We start from the raw sequence: 12,310 nt of genomic DNA, 5'->3' as shown, positions 1-12,310 counted from the left end.
GAGTTGAGCGCATGTTTGAAATCAAACTCAAGTTTTCTTTGAACCTTTCAGCAACTGTATCATCTGTATTGGGAGGTCAATAAAAGGAGCCAATTATTATTTTATTCCTGTTGCCAACAATGACCTCTGCCCATACTAACTCACAGGAACTATCTACTAGAATTTTGTGACAAAATAAACTACTTCTAACAGCAATAAACACACCACCGCCAACACTTTTTAACGTATCCTTTCAGAACACTGTTAAGTTCTTCCCAAAAATTTCAGCTGAGCTTATCTCCAGCTTTAGCCAGCTTTCTGTGTCTATAACAATTTGAGCAGCAGTGCTTTTTATTAGCGCTTGGAGCTCTGGTAGGTTCCCAACACAGCTACAACAATTTACAACTGTTATACCAATGGTTCCTGTATCTATGTTCTTCCTGTGTTCGGCCTGCACTCTTTGTGACTGAAGTTCTTCTTGCGTTTTCCCAAGACCCTCTAACCTAAAAAACTGCTCAGTCCACACCACACAGCCCCTGCTACCTGTGTAGCAACTTCCTGTGTATAGTGGACACCTGACCTATTCAGCAGAACCTGAAACCCAACCACTCTCTGGCACAAGTCGAGGAATCTGCAGCCTACATGGTCACACAACCATCTGAGTGACTGAGTCAGAGCCTTCACTCGGCTCTGTACCAGAGGTCCGCAATCGGTCCTGTTGACTACGCTCCAAATGGTCAGGTCTGCTTTCATCTTGCAAGTGTGACCGGCAGCCTTACCACTTCAGTTAGCCGCTCGAAACCAAAGAGAATCTCTTCTGATCCAAAGTGACACATGTCGTTGGTACTAATGTGAGCAACCACCTGCTGTTGGCTGCACCCTGTGCTCTTCATGGCATCCAGGAGGATCCGTTCAACATCTGGAATGACTCCGTCCAGTATGCACACAGAATGGGCATTGATTTTCTTTCCCTTCTTGGCAGTCATGTCCCTAAGGGTCCCCATAATGCTGCTAAGGTTGGAGCTCCCAACTATCAATAACCTCATCCTCTGCGATTGACCGGATCTTGCAGGCTGAGAGGTTTCCTCTGAAACAGGACAGGTGACAGCATCTGGCTCAGTGACAGTGTCAGCCACAGACAGCACCTGGAACCTGTTTGTCAGACAAACCAGGGAGACCTTACATGCGGCAGCCTGGGAAGTCTTACGCCACCTGCTATGCCCCAGGGCGATGTTCCACTCGACCACAGGTGAGGGGTCAATCTCAGTGCAAGCAGTAACTGGGCTGGCCACCAGCGAGGACCGATCAGAGGACACAGATGTGCTGGACGTTCACTGGATTCCCACGGCCAACCCACAACAGTGGTGCCCATCCACTGCAGTCTACAGCTGTGTAACCAAAGCCATCATAGCCTGAAGCTGCGAATGAAGTGTCACCACCTCGGCTCTCATCTGCACACAACAATCGTACTCCCTGTCCATACAAAAGACCATGGAAAACTAAACTATGCAAATAAACCGACTATCAGCAAATGCTGCACAATTCTACTGTAGACCCTAACGAAAACACAGGAACTGTGTCTAATAAATTAGATTAATATGCAAAGATTCAAAAACCTAACTACCGAAGCACTCCTGTGAAACTAAATAATTTGCCTCTGATTAGGAACTTGTAATATGTCACAAAATCAGTTTACTTTCTGATGCAAATGAAAATGCAAGAACAGTGGCTATTAGGTATTAAATTAACACACAGAATCTCAAGAAACTAAACTATTAAAGCACACAGATGGTATTATAAAATTCGCTCCTAGTTAAGAACTCATAAAAGTCACAATATTGGTTACTTCCCTGTTGCTGCTTGTATCCCAGCCGGCTACTGCTGCCTGATTGGCTGGGTGACTAAAGCCAACAAGCAGTCACTAGCTCTCAAAACAAACAAATGACTATTGACTTGTGCTACGGAAATCTACTGTAGACCCTGACAAAAATGGAGGAACTATGTCTAATAAATTAGATTAATACACAGAGATTCAAAAGCCTAACTACTGAGGCACTCAGGTTAAACCTAAATAATTTGCCCCTGATTAGGAACTTGGCCATCATCTCAGTTGAAATATTGGTAGTTGGTGTAGCTTTTGGCCAACAGGTAGAGCAGTCTGTTACCATCAACAATAACTTGCATCCAGTGGAGTAAGAATGTGGCCCAATGACGCCCAGCTGCACATGCATAACTCTTATAACTGGGGTAACTGTATCTCCAACAGATGTGAACGTATACTGACTGACTTTGTTCTGTTAACAATGTAAAAATGCTCATGCTACCTGGCAGCACTGTTTATCAGCTCCTGGTCATGCAAAAAGTTGATTCACTGTGCTGCGTGTGGAAGCATGAACACCAGGGTGAGAAAGATCATGAACAGTGTGGAATATTTGCTCACACTGTGTCGCAAAAATGTATGGGCATGATTGATCTTGTGATGTATCATACAATAAGGCAACTTGCAATGCTAGAACAAAAATTTGCTTAAATGTGTAAGAGTATTACCACTGTGTAAATAGTATCTGTAGTTCCGGGTCCGTGCACTGAACATCAACAATGTCTGGCCATGACGCTCCACCGATAGTATCGCATGCCCATGAGAGGTAATCCATAACCATGGGTATTTCGTGAATGGCCATAGGAAGCTGTCCTATGTACTCTAAATGTCTTATGCGGCAAGGTAAGCTTTGCTGAGTAATTCTCTGGTAAGTTACAAGGAGAGGTCAATGATCACTGAAGATGGTAAATGTTCCCATTTCAACTTTGCTGTAGAATTTTTTTATAACATTGTATGTTACCAGTAACTCTGTTTATTGCTGACCAAAGGGTTTGAGTGTGTGTAAGTTTATGAGGAAAAAATTCTGATAGCTGCCAAGTTCCCAATATCCATTTTAACTCTACACCAATGGCCATCTGGCTAGCATCTAATGTTACAGATAATTGTGCAGAGTGACTTGAATGGAAGAGAAATGTAGCCATTGTGAATGTGTCCTTAAATCTGCTAAAGGCTTCTGTCATCATTTGTCTTCATGGTAATGAGCATTCGCCAGTGGTGTATTTACCTTTAAAAACAGCATTGAGAGGGGCTTGGATTTGTACAACATTTGGCAAATGCCATCAGTAAAAGTTTATTATGCCTACAAAATGTCTTAATTCTTTATAAGTTTTTGACTGAGGCACCTTCAAAATTGCCTGAATGTGGTCTGGGAGTGGTTTGACAGCCTGTGCTGACACATAATCCCTAAAAATTTAATAGACAGCTTCTGCAATGTGCACTTGTTTGCATTTAGGAGAACACCTTACTGCTGGAGGTGTAGAAATAGCAACTGTATATGCCCCTTGTGTTCTTTTATATATATATATATATATATATATATATATATATATATATAGAGAGAGAGAGAGAGAGAGAGAGAGAGAGAGAGGGAAACATTCCACGTGGGAAAAATATATCTAAAAACAGAGATGATGAGTCTTACCAAACAAAAGCGCTGGCAGGTCGATAGACACACAAACAAACAGAAACATACACACAAAATTCAAGCTTTCGCAACCAACGGTTGCTTCCTCAGGAAACAGGGAAGGAGAAGGAAAGACGAAAGGATGTGGGTTTTAAGGGAGAGGATAAGGAGTCATTCCAATCTCGGGAGCGGAAAGACTTACCTTAGGAGGACAAAGGGACAGGTATACACTCACACACACACACATATCCATCTGCACATATACAGACACAAGCAGACATATGTAAAGGCAAAGAGTTTGGGCAGAGATGTCAGTCGAGGCAGAAGCACAGAGGCAAAGAAGTTGTTGAATGACAGGTGAGGTATGAGCAGCGGCAACTTGAAATTAGTGGAGGTTGAGGCCTGGTGGGTAACAGGAAGAGAGGATATACTGAAGGGCAAGTTCCCATCTCCAGAGTTCTGATAGGTTGGTGTTAGTCGGAAGTATCCAGATAACCCGGACAGTGTAACACTGTGCCAAGATGTGCTGGCCGTGCACCAACGCACGTTTAGCCACAGGGTGATCCTCATTACCAACAAACACTGTCTGCCTGTGTCCATTCATGCGAATGGACAGTTTGTTGCTGGTCATTCCAACATAGAAAGCTTCACAGTGTAGACAGGTCAGTTGGTAAATCACATGGGTGCTTTCACACGGGGCTCTGCCTTTGATCGTGTACACCTTCCGTGTTACAGGACTGGAGTATGTGGTGGTGGGAGGGTGCATGGGACAGGTTTTACACCGGGGGCGGTTACAAGGGTAGGAGCCACAGGGTAGGGAAGGTGGTTTGAGGATTTCATAGGGGTGAACCAAGAGGTTACAAAGGTTAGGTGGACGGCGGAAAGACACTCTTGATGGAGTGGGGAGGATTTCATGAAGGATGGATCTCATTTCAGGGCAGGATTTGAGGAAGTCGTATCCGTGCTGGAGAGCCACATTCAGAGTCTGATCCAGTCCTGGAAAGTATCCTGTCACAAGTGGGGCACTTTTGTGGTTCTTCTGTGGGAGGTTCTGGGCTTGAGGGGATGAGGAAGTGGCTCTGGTTATTTGCTTCTGTACCAGGTCGGGAGGGTAGTTGCGGGATGCAAAAGCTGTTTTCACATTGTTGGTGTAATGGTTCAGGGATTCCAGACTGGAGCAGATTCGTTTGCCACGAAGACCTAGGCTGTAGGGAAGGGACCATTCGATGTGGAATGGGTGGCAGCTGTCATAATGGAGGTACTGTTGCTTGTTTGTGAGTTTGATGTGGACGGATGTGTGAAGCTGGCCATTGGACAGATGGAGGTCAACGTCAAGGAAAGTGGTATGGGATTTGGAGTAGGACCAGGTGAATCTGATGGAACCAAAGGAGTTGAGGTTGGAGAGGAAATTCTGGAGTTCTTCTTCACTGTGAGTCCAGATCATGAAGATGTCATCAATAAATCTGTACCAAACTTTGGGTTGGCAGGCCTGGGTAACCAAGAGGGCTTCCTCTAAGCGACCCATGAATAGGTTGGCGTATGTGGGGGCCATCCTGGTACCCATGGCTGTTCCCTTTAATTGTTGGTATGTCTGGCCTTCAAAAGTGAAGAAGTTGTGGGTCAGGATGAAGCTGGCTAAGGTAATGAGGAAAGAGGATTTAGGTAGGGTGGCAGGTGATCGACGTGAGGACAGTACTCTCTGCTGGAAATATCACTTTGCCACGAAGAAAAATGATCCTAATCCTACTCCTAATGATCCAAATCCCCAAGACACTATTAAAATTGAACCCTGCCTGGAACAGTTCCGTCCTCCGTCACAGCGGGACCCACCTCCTCTTCCTCAAAATCACCCTCTCCAAACCTTCCAGGAATTTCTGACTTCCAGCCTTGCCTCTCAATCCTTCTTAAAAAACCTTAATCCTACTCCCAACATCACCAGTGCTGAAGCCCAGGCTATCCGTGATCTGAAGGCTGACCGATCCATTCTTCCGGCGGACAAGGGTTCCATGACCGTGGTACTTGATCGTCGGGAGTATGTGGCTGAGGGACTGCGTCAGCTTTCAGACAACACCACATACAAAGTTTGCCAAGGTAATCCCATTCCTGATGTCCAGGCAGAGCTTCAAGGAATCCTCAGAACCTTAGGCCCCCTACAAAACCTTTCACCTGGCTCCATCAATCTCCTGACCCCACCGACACCACGCACCCCTACCTTCTACCTTCTTCCTAAAATTCACAAACCCAATCATCCCGGCCGTCCCGTTGTAGCTGGTTACCAAGCCATCACAGAACATATCTCTGCCTACGTAGATCAACACCTTCAATCCATTACATGCAGTCTCCCATCCTTCATCAAAGACACCAACTACTTTCTCGAATGCCTCGAATCCTTACCCAATCTGTTACCCCCGGAAACCATCCTTGTAACCATTGATGCCACTTCCTTATAAACAAATATTCTGCACATCCAGGGCCTCGCTGCGATGGAGCACTTCCTTTCACGTCGATCACCTGCCACCCTACCTAAATCCTCTTTCCTCATTACCTTAGCCAGCTTCATCCTGACCCACAACTTCTTCACTTTTGAAGGCCAGACATACCAACAATTAAAGGGAACAGCCATGGGTACCAGGATGGCCCCCTCGTACGCCAACATATTCATGGGTCGCTTAGAGGAGGCCTTCTTGGTTACGCAGGCCTGCCAACCCAAAGTTTGGTACAGATTTATTGATGACATCTTCATGATCTGGAGTCACTAGATACACTAAAAACAATTGAAAATACAGGGTTTTGCAGATCATGTCTAAACTCCATGCACTCGCATAGATTCCTCAACCGTCAATCTGTGTCATCAATATGTCTCCACAGGACTTCTACCTTGTTTGTATATTGAGATTAATAACTATGATAGACACACATATTAAACCAAGCAGAAGCTGAACTTACATGTAAACACAGTAAGTACAAACTTGTGCAACTTATTTAAAATGCATACCAACATTTAATGCATCTGAGGTAAAGCTGAGACAATTGTTTCTTGACCATTCCTACTCTATCTCTAAATTTCTGGAGCACCATAATAAGTAAACCTCATTTACGAGACATATTTTGTGTTCAGACATAATGACCTTTCTAGACTCTGAGAAGCTCATCTGCAGAAACCATTATGGTTTTAGGAAACAGCAGTCATGCGAGACACAGCTGACCCTCTTTGTGCATGATATACTACAGGCTCTAGATACAGGCTCCCATGTTGAGACCATATTTCTCGACTTTCGAAAGGCGTTCGACTCAGTTCCACACTGTCGCTACAAAAAGTGTGCACTTACAGGCTATCCAATGACATATGCAGTTGGATAGAAAGTTTTCTAACAGGCAGGGAGCAGTATGTTGTCCTGAACAGGGTAACTTCAACAGAAACAAGAGTAACTTCAGGTCTGCCCCAGGGCAGCGTAATAGGTCCTCTGCCTTTTATGATTTACATAAACAGTCTGGTTGATGGTATTGAAAGCAGCCTTAGACTGTTTGCCGATGATGCTGTAGTCTACAGGAAAGTAGTATCACATGAAAGTTGTGAACAAATCAATGAGGATTTGCAGAAAATAAATGCGTGTTGTAATGACTGGCAGTTATCTCTCAATATTAGTAAGTGTAACCTACTACGTATAACAAGGTGAAAACCCCCATTAATATATGAGTACAAAATAAATGATCAGCCTTTTGAAGCGGTAACATTAGTCAAGTATCTGGTTGTGACTATCTGAAATGATCTCAAATAGAATGATCAGATTACACAAGTAACGGGTAAGGCGAACTCTAGATTGTGGTTTATTGGTGGAATCCTGAAGCGATGCAGTCCTTCAACAAAGGAAATAGCTTACAATATGTTAAATCGTCCAGTCTTAGAGTACTGTTTGTCTGTATGGGACCCTTACCAGTTGGGTCTGATTCAAGAGATTAAGAAGCTCCAAAGAAGAGCAGTAAGATTCATGACTGGTACATTTAGCCATCACGAGAGCATTACAAATCTCATAGAAAGTTTGAAGTAAGGCAGACTTGCAGATAGACGATGCGCTAAACAGAAGGGGCTGCTCACTAAATTCCGAAATCCAATCTTCACCGAGGATGTAGAGCATATATTATTACCACCAACTTTCCAGTCGCGTAATGATCATCATTCAAAGATAAGGGAAATAAATGCTCGTACTGAGGAGTTCAGACAGTCATTTTTCCCTCGCAAAATCCGCGAGTGGAACAGAGGGGGGGAAATATGGCTTTGGCACGAATTGTGCCCTCCGCCCCACACCTCTTCGTGGCTAGCAGAGTATATATGTAGATCTAGATGTAGATATTGTTAATTAAATTTTATGTCACTTCATACTATAATTTACCTTGCATTGATCATAAAGTCTGACTTCATAACTACTGCTGTGATATAAAGAAGCAATGTAGTACGTCAATTTATATTATTAAATACTTTGTTGTGTTGAACACGTTGTCACAATGACTACTGTAATCATAAATTAATTATATTTGCCCATGCTCTTTATCATATATACATACAATGATTTCTTGGACCAAACAACTAAATAGTCTTCCTTCTGTTTATGAGGTAAGTGTAGTCAAGACTCCAAAGCCCCACATTTTGTTTCTGACTTCTGAATCAAACAACATGGCCCTTACTGTGTTCATGATAGTAGGATTTATTCTTACCATACCATTCAGAATATCCTTTAATTGTGTAGTCAATCATTATACTTTACTTTTTACACAATTCCTTGAAAAAAAAGGACTTCTATACTTGCCTCCTTTGTCACATCTTATTTTTTCTGTCTTCAGAGTAAAGTGAGCTTTTCACTTACTTATTACTTGGTAGTCTTCTGTTTCATCTGATGTGTGCAAAAGATAGATTTTCAAGAAATATGTATAATCAACAAGACACATCAAAGAACGTTCTTCACTGAGATAAGTTGGAGGGCATGTTTTATCATATACGCCAATGTGAATAATCTCAAGAGGTCTAGTTGCTCTGAGGCCACACAGTGTTGAGTGGTTTTCTTATTTTCTTCACCATAATATCTGTTCTGCAACAGGGCGTGTCCTCTTCTGTCACAATTTTGTCCACACCATCATAGAGTTCTGGTATTTTCTTCAAATACTTGTAACTTAGATGCCCTAGTTTCGTCATTGAATTGTTTTCTTCTTATATGTCATTAGTGCTTTCTTTCTTACAGAACATTTTGATGTCAATGATGTACAGTCCATTTTCTGGTGGTTGCCTTCCAAACTAATGTCTCCATCTTTCACAACATTCAAATTTTTCTTGTCAAGTATGGCCGCTCTCCCTTTTTTGCTAATGACATTTACTGACAATAAGTTTCTTGATAGTTCAAGGACATGTGACACATTTGTCAATAACATCTTTTGTGAGTTGATGTCACCAACAAGATAGAAAACACAAAATTTCCATTAGCAATCTTAATTTCTGTACCTTCACAGCTCTTCACATTTGACATAATTTCGCTTTCATGTGACGTGCTCATTACTTCCAATGTCTACAACAAACTTGGTATCTATTTTATCAATATTCTTTTCTTATTTTTCTGTGAATAACACTTCTGAAAGAAAAACTGTCTTTGGTACTATTTTTGTATTCTGATGCTCCTCTTTGTAGTAACATTTTTCAGATCAGTAATTTGTGTTTTTGCGGTACTTAAATGGAGGCAGTACCTTTACTGCCCAAAACTCTCCCAGATGATATTTACCACCTGTAGAGCACTGTGTTTCTTTCTTGTTATCACAAAGTTTCTTTTTTCATGCAATAACACAGTGACCCAAACTTCCACATCCAAAGCACCTTACTGACTTCTCGATTTTTTTTATTCTGATCCTTTTTCTTGTAGGCTGTAGCTTTTAATACAACATACATTTCTTCTATATTTTTCTTCATGTTATATCTTCAGATTTAAGTCGTGATTTCAAGTTTTCCAAAGTTTTCTGCTCTTTGCTAGTAGAGTCACAAGCATTTCCAAATATATTTTGCATTTCTTTAGATGTTTTACAGGCCTCATTGATTTTTATATTGACTGCCATGGTTCTCAAAATATAGTGTTTTGAAGGTAGGTCTTTTTTCCTCACTTTGATTTTTTTACATTTTCAGGTTTCTTGATATCTATTGCCAGTAATAACCACTGAGGTCCTTGGCCATGAATATCACATTCATTTCCAAGTCCCATAATGGAAAACTTGCAGCATCTGCTAATTTTGGCACACCATTTAATGCTACATGTTCTGCTGATTCAAATTGAAATGGCTCCAAGCACTATGGAACTTAACATCTGAGGTCATCAGTCCCCTAGACAGAACTACTTAAACCTAACTAACCAAAGGACATCACACACATCCATGCCTGAGGCAGGATTCGAACCTGTGACTGTAGCAGCTGTACAGTTCCAGACTGAAGTGCCTGGAACTGCTCGGCCACAGCAGCTGGTGTACTGCTGATGAAGCCATACTGAAACATATGATACACATATCTAATACAGGAAAGGCTGTCTTTTCACACTCGCGAATTACCACTTTTTTACTTCTCCAGATTCCCAGCTCTACTGCACCCATAAACAGTCAAGATAACTCATAAAATCTGGGAATTTTCTTTTACTTAAAATAGTACATTAAATCACAAGACTACAAGAAATTACTGACTTAATACTTTTTTTCAATAGCAACCAACATATTGCCAACTAATCACAGAAACAATGCATACCTACTGCAGCCTTAAATTAAGAGGACAATTTTGTTTTTGTTTACTTTGATCTTTTGTTTTAAATTGCAACTCCAGCCAACATAGCTTTTACCTGTTTGTGCTCTATTGCTAATTCTCTCTGTCTCTGTAAACAGCCTACACAGTCCCTATTTATATTTTATTAGAAATAAAATCTAATTTGAATTTTAAGAATATTTAAGAGGATCTTAAACCGTCTAGAATGATAATCTAATGAATTGTGACAGTAACTATTAGTAAAGCTTGCTAGAACTATTGTACACTATAAGGATTCTTTCTTTCACTGGTGCCATGTCCCATGCTGATGCAGGGTCGGCATTGTTAGGAACGGATGTGGCTAGGTTAGTGGAAAGGGGTGGCCGGATGCCCTCCGGCCACCACTCCGTACCCCCCTGGGATGGAATTAATGTACCCCTGCTGTCTGCGTCTATTGTAATTCATGGAGTAGTGCGAACGCGTTCAGGTGTCTGCGAGTCGTGTAACTGAGGCGGAACATGGGGACCAGCCCGGTATTCACCTAGTGGGATGTGGAAAACCGCCTAAAAACCACATCCAGGCCAGCCGACATGCCAACCGACGTTGGTAATCTGCTGTGCGGATTCGATCCGGGAACAGTGCGCCTACCCGGGTCAAGGAAGCAGCGCATTAGCGCTCTTGGCTAACCTGGTGGGTCATTGTACACTATTAGAATTATATCAATACTAATAGTTCTAAAGGATGCAAATAATTAATAAGCAGTGCTCAATATACATATATATTGTTACAGTTCCTGTCCACACACAAACGTGTATGGAAATACCTAAACTATATGGTCTATACTAACGCATATAAATTGTGGATTTGCAAGTTTTTTTTTTTTTTTTTTTAGGCTTCTCCATAGTTATGTGTGAAGTATTTGCTAATGTCCAACGATTGCCACTTTTTTGCTAAAGTGTGATCCTCTAGACACAGTAATTAATGGCTTTTGCTCTGCACAGTTTGTAATCTATTTCAGGAACATCCATCTCCCTAATTTTTAACCATTCTTTACCATGAGGCTTTAGCCCTCTAATGATTTTGGATCCAGACACTATGACTTTGCCATTCTTGAATACCATGTTCAACATTTAAGTGATACATTTTAGTTGTTTGTCTTTGAATGTCTAAGGAAGCAACTGATGGTCCATAGTAGATACTATGGTTCCTTCTTGGAAAGCAAGGCTCATTGTCAGCCATGAAATTATATGCTCAATATGATTACAAAAGCTGCTGCACAAGAAGCAGAGGTTTTAATGTGCACTGGGATATCAAAAGCCCACCAAGAATTTTCTGGAAACTTCAATTTTCTAATTGAAATATTTTACAAACTTCATGTTAATTTAGGCAACCTAAATATTCTTTCAATCAGAAAAATCAGGGCTTCAAAACTATAACTGTGGAATTCTAACAAGACTGCATTTTTAAATTTGAACATCTGAACTATAACAATTTTGAATAAATACAACTTTTTAAATAAGCAGTTTTTGTTGTAAGTGAGATAATCATTGGCAAGTGTTGAAAGAGGGCTTTCAGGTAAGACAGTCAGTCTTGAAGCAATCTGTTGTTAGTGGGTTTGAATTCTGAATAGCTCATCATTTTAGCAAATCATGAATTTCAAATAATTTATAAAGAAAATAGTTCCTTGACGCTAACTATACTCTTATACTCAGTGATCTTTTAACTCTGCAATGGATAATTAAGTTTAGTGAAACTGAGCACACAAAGTTCATGTACTCGTGTATGCATTAAGTTTATAACTGAAAAAAGAAAGGAAAAATATTATTTGAAGAGTGGACTAACAACTAATGGCAGGTGCAGTTATTCTACCCTACAGCTCCACTTCCTGCACCCCCACCCCACTATATTTAAACTGTTTATAGTCCATGCATAACATAATGCCCCATAACACAAGTGCTACATCATTATGCTTAGAAGGCATCATTTCATTGTGTTATGACAGAAAAAAATAACTGTTCTCTGATATTACTGATAAACATTTGTAATTAATGTATAGCTTTTAAGGAGC

The sequence above is a fragment of the Schistocerca serialis genome, chromosome 2, assembly GCF_023864345.2.
Source record: "Schistocerca serialis cubense isolate TAMUIC-IGC-003099 chromosome 2, iqSchSeri2.2, whole genome shotgun sequence".
NCBI lineage: Eukaryota > Metazoa > Arthropoda > Insecta > Orthoptera > Acrididae > Schistocerca > Schistocerca serialis.
Note: the sequence above shows the minus strand (reverse complement) of the source record.